This window comes from Tupaia chinensis, unplaced genomic scaffold, assembly GCF_000334495.1.
Source record: "Tupaia chinensis unplaced genomic scaffold, TupChi_1.0 Scaffold000528_1, whole genome shotgun sequence".
In the NCBI taxonomy this organism is placed as follows: Eukaryota; Metazoa; Chordata; class Mammalia; order Scandentia; family Tupaiidae; genus Tupaia; species Tupaia belangeri.
In genome coordinates, this window is record NW_006160041.1 from 6,955,477 (window position 1) to 6,968,555 (window position 13,079).

Sequence of the window (13,079 nt, forward strand, 5' to 3'; positions counted from 1 at the left end):
TCCCTACAGCAAAAACAAAAACAAAAGGATTTAGTGTGACTATAATTAGAAAACTGTATAGTGAAGCAAAATAAGATCATGAAATTAAATCCCCAAAACAGCACTTACGATATTGGTCAGGAAAAAATTATTCAGGTATTTTAACTTGTGTTTTCTTATCTGTAAAATAAGGTTTATGCTATGAGGTTTAAATATTACAATACTTTTAGTAGATACTTAGCATTTATTTATTTATTTATTTATTTTGAGAGGTTTTTGCTATAGGGCGCATGCGCTCGCCAGACAGACAGAGAGAGAGACAGAAAGCGAGAAATCACTCCCCAGGGGGGATGGCCACGCCGCAATCCCTTCTCACCCATTCTCCTCTCAGGATCTTGGGCACGCACGCACACGCGCCCGGCGTGAGTTTTAAGCCGCTGGGTCCAGGATGTGAACCATGGTTGACTACGTGGGAGTCCAGCAACACAGCCATTATGCTAACTGCTGGTCCCAGATACTTAGCATTTATTAGTTTCTTTTCTGTTCCCTTTCACTCTTTGAATATGGATGCCTGTCCCACTGCAAAGTATTACATTTAATCTGTCTCCCCAACCAAAAGAATTAGATATAGTGGAAGGAAGAGGTGAACAGGTGTATTTTAGCTCTGTATAAGGGTGGATAGTCTAATGATTATTTGATACAGTTACCTGAATCTTCTGACTTATTTCCTAGCTTTGTGACTTTGGACAAGTTATTTAAATCTCCTAAGCCTCATTTTCTTAATTAGTTAAAAGTCATATTAATTAATGGGTCTACCTTATGAATTTCTATTTGATTTAAATATGGTAATCTATATAAAGAACTTACCATGGCGTTTAATAGTCAGTATTTTTCAGTAATTTACCACCTGTTGGAATGAGGAAAGTCTTATGAAGATCAGCTCCCCTGGACATATTAAAGGAAATACTGCATGTCTATTTAAAAAGAAATTTCTTCATTGTTCAAGTCCAATTATTTTTTTAAACTTTATTCATTTATTTATTTATTTACTTATTATAGTTAATCACTGTATATCAAGTTCAATTCTGTAGTCTTTCTCTGTCCCTGTCATGAGACCTTAGATTCCTTTTTCTTAAAAGTATTTTATTTAACTTTATTTATTCATTCATTTATTTTACTTTAATTTGACCAGAGAGTGAGGGGGAGAGAGAGAGAGAAAGAGAGAGAGAGAGAGAGAGACAGCAAGAAAGCAGGAAAGCAAGTTGCCAGGTTCAGGACTCAAACCACAGTTGGCCATGTGAGAGTCCAGTACCCTTAATGGTCATGCCGCTTGCTGGCCCTGATTCCTTTGTTTTAACTAATCATCTAGGTTTTTCTATTTTCATCTTGTGCTTAGTCCTAAGTCTATGACATTGTGTCAGTAAGGATGGAATATATTTTGCTGTAGTTATAAATAACTTTCAAATATTAAAAGTTTATCCCAATAAGAGTTTATTTCTCATTGAAATTATATTTATTATGAGTTTGCCAAGGGCTATGGGAGAGGTGGGATGGGTTGCATTTCTACTCAGATGTTCTTGGATCCCATTTGGTAGCATGACCAACATTTTAAATATGTTACTCATCATGCCAGAGGGAAATGAATTAAAGCAGTACTTGTCTAACTATCTGGTGGTGAAAGATAAATTTTTATTTATTTCATTTGTAATCTGTGATGGATGAATACTTTTGTAAAATATAATAAAGATAAATTGCCGATCACATGTTTGAATGTTGTAGCAATGTTAAATTACTATAAAAGTTTCTAAATGCCTATTTCTATTTCTGTACTTATCTTGCCATGAACTAGGAAAAAAATAATATAATAATATGTGGACTAGCATCAATTTCCAGATTACATTTGGAATAATACTGATCTAGAGACCCTCACAATGATAGTTTAATATTCTTGCCCAGAAATCACATATATTATTTCCTCTCAACACTCACTGCTCAAAACTTGTTAGGTCTTCCCTATCCCAATCATGAAGGAGTCAGGGAGTTCAATCCTGTTAAATGCCTTCAGGAGTAGACAGGTTTAAGCATAATACTGAACAGCTCTAAAGACTTCCCATACTGACCAAAAGAGCCTTTTTTAAAATACAGGTCTTAGGTACAAGCTTTGGTGACTTTGATGAAGTGGCCTGGGAGGGATAATTGAACTCACTACTTTAATTTTTTTTTCTTTTTAAATTTCTTAGTTGATTCACTGCTTTGTGGGAACAGCTGTCTTAGGTGAAAAATATGAAATTAGTCAACCTATCTTTTAAAAACTTCATACCAGGCCAGTAGGTAGCATGAGGATTAAGATGGTGGATCCTACACGGCCAACTGTGCAGTTTGGATCCCAGACTCAGTGACTTGAAAAGCATACTGGCATGTGTATGTGCATGCTCAAAATACAGAGAGGAGACTGGAGGAGAAGAGATTATGGCATGGCCATATGCCCTGGGAGATGATTTCTCACTTTCTTTCTGAAGAGTGCATGAGTTCTACAGCAAAAACTAAAACAAAGAAAAACCTTATACAATCTTGTGTTAGTCCTCTGAGATATAGGTATACGGGCAGGATTAAATGCACAGAGATTCTATTAGGGAAAATATGTGTGTGAAAAGAAGTAGGGAAGGAGTCAAAAAAAAAAGACTGGGAGGTCTACCAAACCATAATGTGAGCCTAATCTCAAGTGAAGGAGAGAGGGGGAGAAAGGTGCATCAAAACATTGTGGATTGCTGTACAATTCGAGAAAGATGCAGCAAAACCGTAAAAACAACCTTTGAGCCAAAATTGGATAACAATGAAATAGTGTGTCTTTCATGGTTTATGTGTTGTGCCCCCTCCAAAATCTCATGCTTTAACCTTACATACACCTAATGGGGTAGGGTTGGGAGATAGAGTCTAGTGAGAGGTGTTTGTGGGGGACAGATCTCTCATAAATAGATTGAATCCAGCTCAGTGCTTCCTAATTATTCTTCAAGAGAGTGTGTTGTTATAAAAGCTAGTTGGCTACCCACAATTTGCTCCCTGTCTTTGCATCCCGATTTTCTTTCTGCTCCGCTCAGTCATGTGATGTAGAACCAGTGGCTGGCCACATGCTGGTCCTATGTGCTTGGATTTTTAATTTTTTTTAATCATCAGAGGGCACATGCATTGGTTGGGGGATGGGCAGAAGAAAGTGAGAATGTACCTCCCATGGGGAATGGTCACACCACAATTCTTTCTTCATTTCTCCTAACTTTTGAGATTTGGGTGTGCATATACACATGCCTGGTGTGGTTTTCAAGTTGCTGGGTTGAGGACTTGAACCACACAATCAGTCACATGAGATCCAACCTCCTTAACCACCATGCCACTGGCCAAGCCTGCTCTTGGATTTTCTAGTTACCAGAATCATGACCAAAATAAACTTCTTTGGTTTTTCTTTTGTTTTGTTTTAAATAAATCATCTAGTCTCAGGTATTCTGTTATAGCAACACAGTGTTCTTTCTTTCAGGGATGGCTCTTCCTTTTCCCCCTGTAATCACTCATTATGTAGGAACAGCCTTGGTACAAATCAGGCAGTGGATTTCAAAGCACAGTAGCTGAGGCTCTCAGTCAAGTTAGCTCCCTGTCAGGGAGGTCTGTGAGGAGCATACTCTATCTACTCGAGAGAGACAGCAAGAAAGCAGGAAAGCAAGTTGCCAGGTTCAGGACTCAAACCACAGTTGGCCATGTGAGAGTCCAGTACCCTTAATGGTCATGCCGCTTGCTGGCCCTGATTCCTTTGTTTTAACTAATCATCTAGGTTTTTCTATTTTCATCTTGTGCTTAGTCCTAAGTCTATGACATTGTGTCAGTAAGGATGGAATATATTTTGCTGTAGTTATAAATAACTTTCAAATATTAAAAGTTTATCCCAATAAGAGTTTATTTCTCATTGAAATTATATTTATTATGAGTTTGCCAAGGGCTATGGGAGAGGTGGGATGGGTTGCATTTCTACTCAGATGTTCTTGGATCCCATTTGGTAGCATGACCAACATTTTAAATATGTTACTCATCATGCCAGAGGGAAATGAATTAAAGCAGTACTTGTCTAACTATCTGGTGGTGAAAGATAAATTTTTATTTATTTCATTTGTAATCTGTGATGGATGAATACTTTTGTAAAATATAATAAAGATAAATTGCCGATCACATGTTTGAATGTTGTAGCAATGTTAAATTACTATAAAAGTTTCTAAATGCCTATTTCTATTTCTGTACTTATCTTGCCATGAACTAGGAAAAAAATAATATAATAATATGTGGACTAGCATCAATTTCCAGATTACATTTGGAATAATACTGATCTAGAGACCCTCACAATGATAGTTTAATATTCTTGCCCAGAAATCACATATATTATTTCCTCTCAACACTCACTGCTCAAAACTTGTTAGGTCTTCCCTATCCCAATCATGAAGGAGTCAGGGAGTTCAATCCTGTTAAATGCCTTCAGGAGTAGACAGGTTTAAGCATAATACTGAACAGCTCTAAAGACTTCCCATACTGACCAAAAGAGCCTTTTTTAAAATACAGGTCTTAGGTACAAGCTTTGGTGACTTTGATGAAGTGGCCTGGGAGGGATAATTGAACTCACTACTTTAATTTTTTTTTCTTTTTAAATTTCTTAGTTGATTCACTGCTTTGTGGGAACAGCTGTCTTAGGTGAAAAATATGAAATTAGTCAACCTATCTTTTAAAAACTTCATACCAGGCCAGTAGGTAGCATGAGGATTAAGATGGTGGATCCTACACGGCCAACTGTGCAGTTTGGATCCCAGACTCAGTGACTTGAAAAGCATACTGGCATGTGTATGTGCATGCTCAAAATACAGAGAGGAGACTGGAGGAGAAGAGATTATGGCATGGCCATATGCCCTGGGAGATGATTTCTCACTTTCTTTCTGAAGAGTGCATGAGTTCTACAGCAAAAACTAAAACAAAGAAAAACCTTATACAATCTTGTGTTAGTCCTCTGAGATATAGGTATACGGGCAGGATTAAATGCACAGAGATTCTATTAGGGAAAATATGTGTGTGAAAAGAAGTAGGGAAGGAGTCAAAAAAAAAAGACTGGGAGGTCTACCAAACCATAATGTGAGCCTAATCTCAAGTGAAGGAGAGAGGGGGAGAAAGGTGCATCAAAACATTGTGGATTGCTGTACAATTCGAGAAAGATGCAGCAAAACCGTAAAAACAACCTTTGAGCCAAAATTGGATAACAATGAAATAGTGTGTCTTTCATGGTTTATGTGTTGTGCCCCCTCCAAAATCTCATGCTTTAACCTTACATACACCTAATGGGGTAGGGTTGGGAGATAGAGTCTAGTGAGAGGTGTTTGTGGGGGACAGATCTCTCATAAATAGATTGAATCCAGCTCAGTGCTTCCTAATTATTCTTCAAGAGAGTGTGTTGTTATAAAAGCTAGTTGGCTACCCACAATTTGCTCCCTGTCTTTGCATCCCGATTTTCTTTCTGCTCCGCTCAGTCATGTGATGTAGAACCAGTGGCTGGCCACATGCTGGTCCTATGTGCTTGGATTTTTAATTTTTTTTAATCATCAGAGGGCACATGCATTGGTTGGGGGATGGGCAGAAGAAAGTGAGAATGTACCTCCCATGGGGAATGGTCACACCACAATTCTTTCTTCATTTCTCCTAACTTTTGAGATTTGGGTGTGCATATACACATGCCTGGTGTGGTTTTCAAGTTGCTGGGTTGAGGACTTGAACCACACAATCAGTCACATGAGATCCAACCTCCTTAACCACCATGCCACTGGCCAAGCCTGCTCTTGGATTTTCTAGTTACCAGAATCATGACCAAAATAAACTTCTTTGGTTTTTCTTTTGTTTTGTTTTAAATAAATCATCTAGTCTCAGGTATTCTGTTATAGCAACACAGTGTTCTTTCTTTCAGGGATGGCTCTTCCTTTTCCCCCTGTAATCACTCATTATGTAGGAACAGCCTTGGTACAAATCAGGCAGTGGATTTCAAAGCACAGTAGCTGAGGCTCTCAGTCAAGTTAGCTCCCTGTCAGGGAGGTCTGTGAGGAGCATACTCTATCTACTCAGAGTTGTCACATGCTTGGTCTGTTATGCAGCCTTCAACAGTTTAAAATATTTATTCCCATTTTATGAATTAGTTGCTGAGGTCAAGGAAGCTTAATGGATTAAGATACTGGCATAAAGTCCCAGAGCTATTAAATTTGGAAACAGAGACCAGCTCCACTTATACCGTTTTCTCAAGTGATATACTCATGGCTTCTCTAATTGAAAATATTTTTAGTGGATATTGAGTTAATTTTTATCTTTAATTTGCCAAATGTTTTTTTCTTTTTGCTGGAAACATTTCCTTTTTTTCATCCCATCTATCTGACCACAACTAAGTTGTCCAGAAATGAGCATCTACTCAATCTAAGCCATTTATGTTCTTCCCTGGGAAGTTCAAAGCCTAAAGACCTGCTGAGTGCTTAAGAGTATAAGGTAGGGAATTCGTTGGCCATCATGCTCCTCACTGTGATATAAATTAGTCTTATCAAATGAAACCAAAGTACACAAAGAAGTAGAGATAAGAGACAGTGATGGGGCAATTTTAGTTCCCTTGAGGCCCAGCTACATTCTGTTTTCTTTTAGCTCTTATTTAAGATACCTCAGTAACCTTCCAATTATTGCCCCATTTTGCCTAAATGAGTGAGTTATTGTCATTTGTCATCATGAGACCTTGACTAATACTGTTCCTCAGAAATGTAGACTTTGAAAGACCAGCAGATGAGGTAGTGGCTATGTCACTGGACTCCCGTGTAGTCGACCGTGGTTCAAGTCCCCGACCTGGTGGGTTAAACTCACGCTGGTGACATGTGTACGTGCCCAAGGTCCCAAGAGGAAAATGGAAGAGAAGGAACTGTAGCGTGGCCATCCCCCCTGGAGGGGGTGATTTCTCCCTTTCTGTCTCTCTGACAAATGCATGCACCCTATAGCAAAAACCTCTCCAAAAAAAAGAAATGTAGACTTTGAGATCTGTTATTATAGTGCTAATTTGTTTTGTTTTGTTTTTTCATTTTTTTGGGGGGGGAGAGGTTTTTGCTATAGGGCGCGTGCACTTGCCAGAAAGATAGAGAGAGACTGAGAGATAGAAAGTAAGAAATCAACCCCCCCCAGGGGACATGGCCTTCTCCTCCATTCTCCTCTCGGGATCTTGGGCATGCACGTACATGCGCCCGGTGTGAGTTTAAGCCGCTGGGTCGGCGCCTGGTGTAAGTTTAAGCCGCGGGGTCCAGAACTCCCAACGGCGGTCGACTACGTGGGAGTCCAGCGACATAGCCATTACGCTAACTGCTGGTCCCGTTTTGTTTTGTTTTGTTAGAGAGATTTCTGCTGTAGGATGTGTTCACTCACCAGAGAGACAGAGGGATGGAAAGTGAGAAATCCCCTCCACCCTAGGATGGCCACGGCAATCCTTCTCCTCCATTCTCTTCTTGGGACTTTGGGCACGCATGCACACGTGCCTGGCTTGAGTTTCAAGTGACCAGGTCTAGGACTCGAACTGCGGTTGACACATGGGAATCTAGCAATGTAACCATTATGCCATCTGCTAGTCCCTGTATTGCTAATATGATATGGTGAGTGCTCTTTCCATTTCTTACTTTCTTTTCTATTAAAAAAAAAAAAATGCCTTTTTCTGTTTTGTTTTTTTTTTTTTTTTTTTTATGTAAATGTCAGGGACAAATGATTTGACACTTAGAAGCTGGAGGGTTTGATAGAATTGGCAAGACAAGAATTTATTTGTGTACCAACAAACTTTAGAAACTTACTAATTTTCTATGATAAAGCAATTGATTCCTGCTATGGTTTGAATGTGTGGGCCCCCCACCCCAAATTAATGCTTAATCTATAGGAGTAAGAGGTGGAGCCTTTGGGAGGTGACTAGGAGTAAATAGGTCTTTAGGAGTGGGGTCCCCATGATGGAATCCTGGTGGGTTTATAAGGAGAGGGAGTGAGGCCAGATCAGAGACTTAAGCTCCTGCTCTTTTGCCCTGTGAGACCATTTGTCTCATTGGGAATCTGTAGGAAGGTCTTAACAGCAAGAAGATCCTTGGATTTCCAAATCCAAGAGCTGAATGAATGTTTATTCTTTATAAATTACCCATTTTGTAATATTCCATTATTAAGCAACAGAGCATGGGATAAAATAATTCCTTTCTTAAAACACCTGCCTAACTTCATTAATTAACCCACATGTAATAAAATACTTATAATATTGTTTATGGATAAATAAATATTTCTGAAAGGAAGCAAAAAGACATTAAGCCAAGCATAAAGATTTAGTTTACATTTAAAAATATCATAAAACTAGATCATCGTGAGTAGATACAGACCTGGCATTTTATATTGGTGTATTATTGTTATATGATCCAAGAAATCTGTCTCTTGAATAAAGTCTAAAATTGGAGCCCAGCTTGGCCTTGAAGAGTAGGATGATTGTTTACCTGATAATTAGGTTGTTTTTCATTTGTAGTTGCTGCTATCATTTTTGTTATTGGTTTTGCTATAGAGTACATGTGCTCGCCAGAGAGAGACAGAGAGAAAGAAATCACTCCCTAGGAGGGAATGGCCATTCTGCAATCCCTTCTCCATTTTCCTCTCAGGACTTTGGGCACACGTGTACAATCTCACAGTGTGTTTTTCAGGCTTCTGGGTCTGAGACTCAAACCATGGAGGTGGACGTTGAAGTCCAGTGCTTTCACCTCCATGCCTGCTGGCCTGAGAGGTTCATTAAACCTCAACTTTCCTGATCTTTGATATGGGACTAGCGAAATAACAGATCTCTAAGATCCCTTGTAATTCTATTATACTCTTATGTAAAAGAAATATGTTTTTGAGAAGTAACAATTCTCTTCTGTATTTTGTTCTCATTTTATGCATAGAAAATAGACACATGGTAAGCAGATTGGTATATAAGGCGAAACTGTTGTTTTCTTTGGGAAAATGGATGCAACTCTTTTTTAGGACAGTGATACAACTAACCTGGGGCTTATAAAGTAGTATGAAGAGCTAATATCATCACTCTTATTTTTCTGAGATTCATTGCATTGCTCACTAACCTATTCATATTTCTATACCAGGATTTGATTCAATGGAAGGAAAGGAATGTTTGGAAATGATAACTCTGAAGGTAGCAATAATGCATTTCCATAACCAATATTATAATAAACACCAGTGCTTTCCTATGTATATTCACTTTATAATGTCTCAGAATACCATTTTAGTTTTTAAAATAGCTTTTACAACAATTTTATATATAACTATTACAAGTTATCTAATCCCTGCAATTGATAAAAGTCTTCTTATACTCTATAGAGTTGCCCATCACATGCTTTCATTAACCAGGGAGAAACCAAAATGAATTATTCTTTGAGGATTGTTCCATTTAAAAAAATGATTTTTTAGGTATCAAGCATAGCCTTATGAACTATAGCTTCACCCACATCCCTGGATTTTTCCTATTTGAGACCAATTTGACAAAAAGTAATTAGAAATTGCCCACACAATAAAGTAAAAATAATTTTTCAGCTGTTAAGTTGGTTTTAGAAGGGGTTTGGTAAATTTAAGGAGTGTATGGGTTTTTTGTACTTTAGTTTGCTTTTGGCTGTGCTACCAGACTGGGCCTTTGGATGCTAGTCTCATGACTTCTTTACATACACCATTTTGTAATATCATTTTTTAATTGAGAGACTATAAAGATTTATTATTTTTGATTATTTATTTAGCATTTAGTATTTTTTATAATAATAAGAATATAGAAGAATTCTTTGTTTGTAGGATGGCTATTGGTTTATAGTCTCTAACCATAGGAATTAGTCTATTTTTGCCTGATTTTCTTTCAAGAAGGAAAGACATATATGGTGTTTAGAATTTTATCCTGGACATTATTGAGTTCTCTTGATAGGAGAGAAGAACTTCTGTACTGCTTATGCTTCTTTAAAAGCTAAATCTACTTGGAATTCAACATGTCTGATTTGTAAAATTACTCACATTATTGCACATACTAGCTTCCAGCCCCAGACCTATCAAACCTGTTTCCCCTATTATTACCTCAAGTCAGTTTGAGGCACCATGTTCACATCATGATAGCATTTTGGCACAGCACCTTCGTGTCCGGTAAGTGTGAGTTGACACAGTGAATGGCAGGATTCTTCCTGAAGGCCATTCCTACAAGGAGATGGTTTGCAATAAAAACTAAACTGTATGCAGAAGTGACTGTGAACCATATGCATACATCACATAAATCAAACTCAGCATATTCCTGACTTAGTTTCTGCTTAGCTAAATTCTTAAAATGCACATAGCCATTCAAACTTTACTCAGCACAGTGGGAAGTCTCCTGGTGGGAACAGCAGAGTAGAAAGAAATAACAGTCTTAACTGATTGTGATTAAAATTCTTATTTTGGCAAATTTTACAAACACATATTGATCATGTGGCTATATTGCAGGGTATCTCCCAGAGCCTTGGAAAGAATCTGTGTGAGACACCCTGAAGCTTTATTAGCTTGGTAAATCTAGCCCAGCAAACTGGTCAAGCAATTGCGTATCAGATGGGTTTTACCTTGGGCCAAACTCTTTGGGCAAAAGTGTATTCCAAAAACATACACTATTGCTTGTATTTTTTTTTTTCTTCCTAAGAGAATTCTAAGCTTGGCAGTTGGTTGTGCATAATGAAGACTTGCTTACTTTTCTCCCTGCTGAGACTGTTATGATTAGATGTGATAAATCTGATCATAACTTTAATAAGAAAATGCTTTCACCTCATTATTTGCCCAAGCTGTGTGTGTGGGTTTTATTGGCCATAAGTTGTACTTACTAATTCCTCAGAATCATGAACAAAGGGTCCCAGGGAAAGCTTCTAGGTGAAGGGGTTTCTAGGCAGATCAATGACTGCATTCAGGTGCGCCAAAGAATCCAAACACGGTGTTAATTGAAACACAAAATTAGGCTTCCCTGACAAAGTGAAGAGACTTGCTGCTTCTCAGCAATGCTACCTTTATTAATTGTATTCTATGAATTTTCCATTCTTCCTCTCTCACTCCCTCCATTTTCCACAATGGATCTATTTGTTGCTTTGAGAAGAGGCTGTTAGGCCAAGATAACTTAATCACTGCCATGTTAGGGAATGCTGGGCCGAGTTAGCTTAATTGCTACCATGTTAAGGCTTCAAGGACGGAGCTCACTGTGTTAGGGCCTCAAGGACAAAGACCAGGAGTCTGGGAACTCACAGATAAGCAGAAAATGGGAGGGCCCAGCACCACTGAGGCAAGGTCATCCAGACCCTTAGCTGAGAGCCCTTATCTAAATCTGAGCAGGTGGTGACAACTGGGCCCTCGCTTCCCATACCCCCCTCCTTTGTGTGTGTTACATTCCATGGAGAATCCTGAACTATAAAAGACCCCTTTATCTTAGGTACGGGGTCCTTGTTAAGACCCGCTACAATGGCAGAAACTCCGACCCCAGCTAGCTGGAAAAAGAATAAAAGCCTCTTTCGCAGTTACATTGTCGTTGTCTTTTCTGTGTTTCCATCAGTTAGACCAATTGAGACTTGCTGCTTGTCAGCAATACTACTTTTATTAATTGTATTCTAAGAGTTTTCCATTCTTCCTTTCCCACTCCCTCCATTTTCCACAATAAATCTATTCGTTGCTTTGAGGAGAGGCTTAAAAATAGAATGAATTAGCCAAGGTCCTAATGGGAAGAGATGGAGTAGTTGATGACACTTTAGTAAGCAGATTTTTGCAGGGGTATGGACAATGTTAAGAGAAACCAATACAAGGTGGTGATATACTTCCTATTTTAACAATATCAAGCAATCACATCTGTAAATTTGAAGGGCCAAGTAAAAGGTCATCACTGACACCAGGAGAGAGAACTATCCCTGTAGAAGAGTGACATTTGGTAGAAATGGCGTCTCTGGTAGAATCGATAGCCTGGCAGTGTGAGTTGAGGAAATAAACACCCAGATTTTCTTAGTCTCCTGTCTGATGTCAAGTCTTTCTTTCTAGGGTAGACTTAAGTTAAATAAAATTAAATAGCTTAAAACCCTTCTTTTGACATTTCTGTGACAAAGTGTAGCCTATTATTATGTTTTTTATTGCCAGAGGGCAGGTGTGCTTATAAGAGAAAAAGAAAGAGAAAAAGTACTCCCAATGGGTCATGGTCACACCACAGTCCTTTTTCCTCTAGTTCTCCACCCTGGTAGGATACAAGGCATGCATGCACACAGGTCTAGCATGTTTTTCAAGTTACTAAAGCTAAGGTTTGAACTGTAGTTAATCATGTGAAACTTGGTGGTTAAACTCTGAGCTTTGGAGTTGGCCCCAAATTGTACTGTATGAAATATAGCCTTAACCATCATTGCTTTTCATTACAGAAAAACTTGTTTAAAACATTCGACATTAAACCTTTTTATTGACTATTTTACATTTTGGTATAAAATGCACATTGACTTTGTTAGAGAATATCTTGCTATGTTAAATGAAATAAGAGAGTCTGTGGAATTATTAGTAATGAGAACCTGTTACAAGATACTAATATTAATCAATAAAACAAGCAAATTATAATGCCACTTACATGAAGTTTATTTTTTTAAGTTTTTTTTTTCCATAGGGTGTGTGTGCTTGTCAGAGATACAGTGAGAAGGAAGGTGAGAAATCAACCCAGGGGGGATGGCCATGCTGCTATCCCTTCTCCTTTTGAGATTTTTGAGTACATGTGTACATGTGCCCAGTATGATTTTCTAGCTATCGGGTCCAGGACTTGAATTGTGGTCAGGCATGTGGAGATCTAGCACCTTAACCACTATACCACCTGCTGGCCTTATATGAAGTTTTAGAAACTATGTTTGGCATGTGCTTGCACATGTGCACACATACACACACATCCCATATATCCATATATAAGCACTTATAAATCTATAGACATACATGGCTATGAGACACTGAATTTAAAAATAGCTACTTTTAGCATGGGAACGAGTATCAGAATTATT

At 38.3% G+C, this 13,079-nt stretch overlaps 1 long non-coding RNA gene across 1 annotated transcript in view; it reads right to left on the reverse strand.

Moving 5' to 3' along the window:
- LOC102484229 (uncharacterized) overlaps positions 1–13,079 on the reverse strand; it is a 48,121-nt gene that overhangs the window by 27,192 nt on the left and 7,850 nt on the right. The window contains exon 2 of the long non-coding RNA XR_335777.1: positions 10,135–10,251. This is a non-coding gene — a long non-coding RNA (uncharacterized LOC102484229). The remainder of the gene's footprint in view (positions 1–10,134; positions 10,252–13,079) is intronic.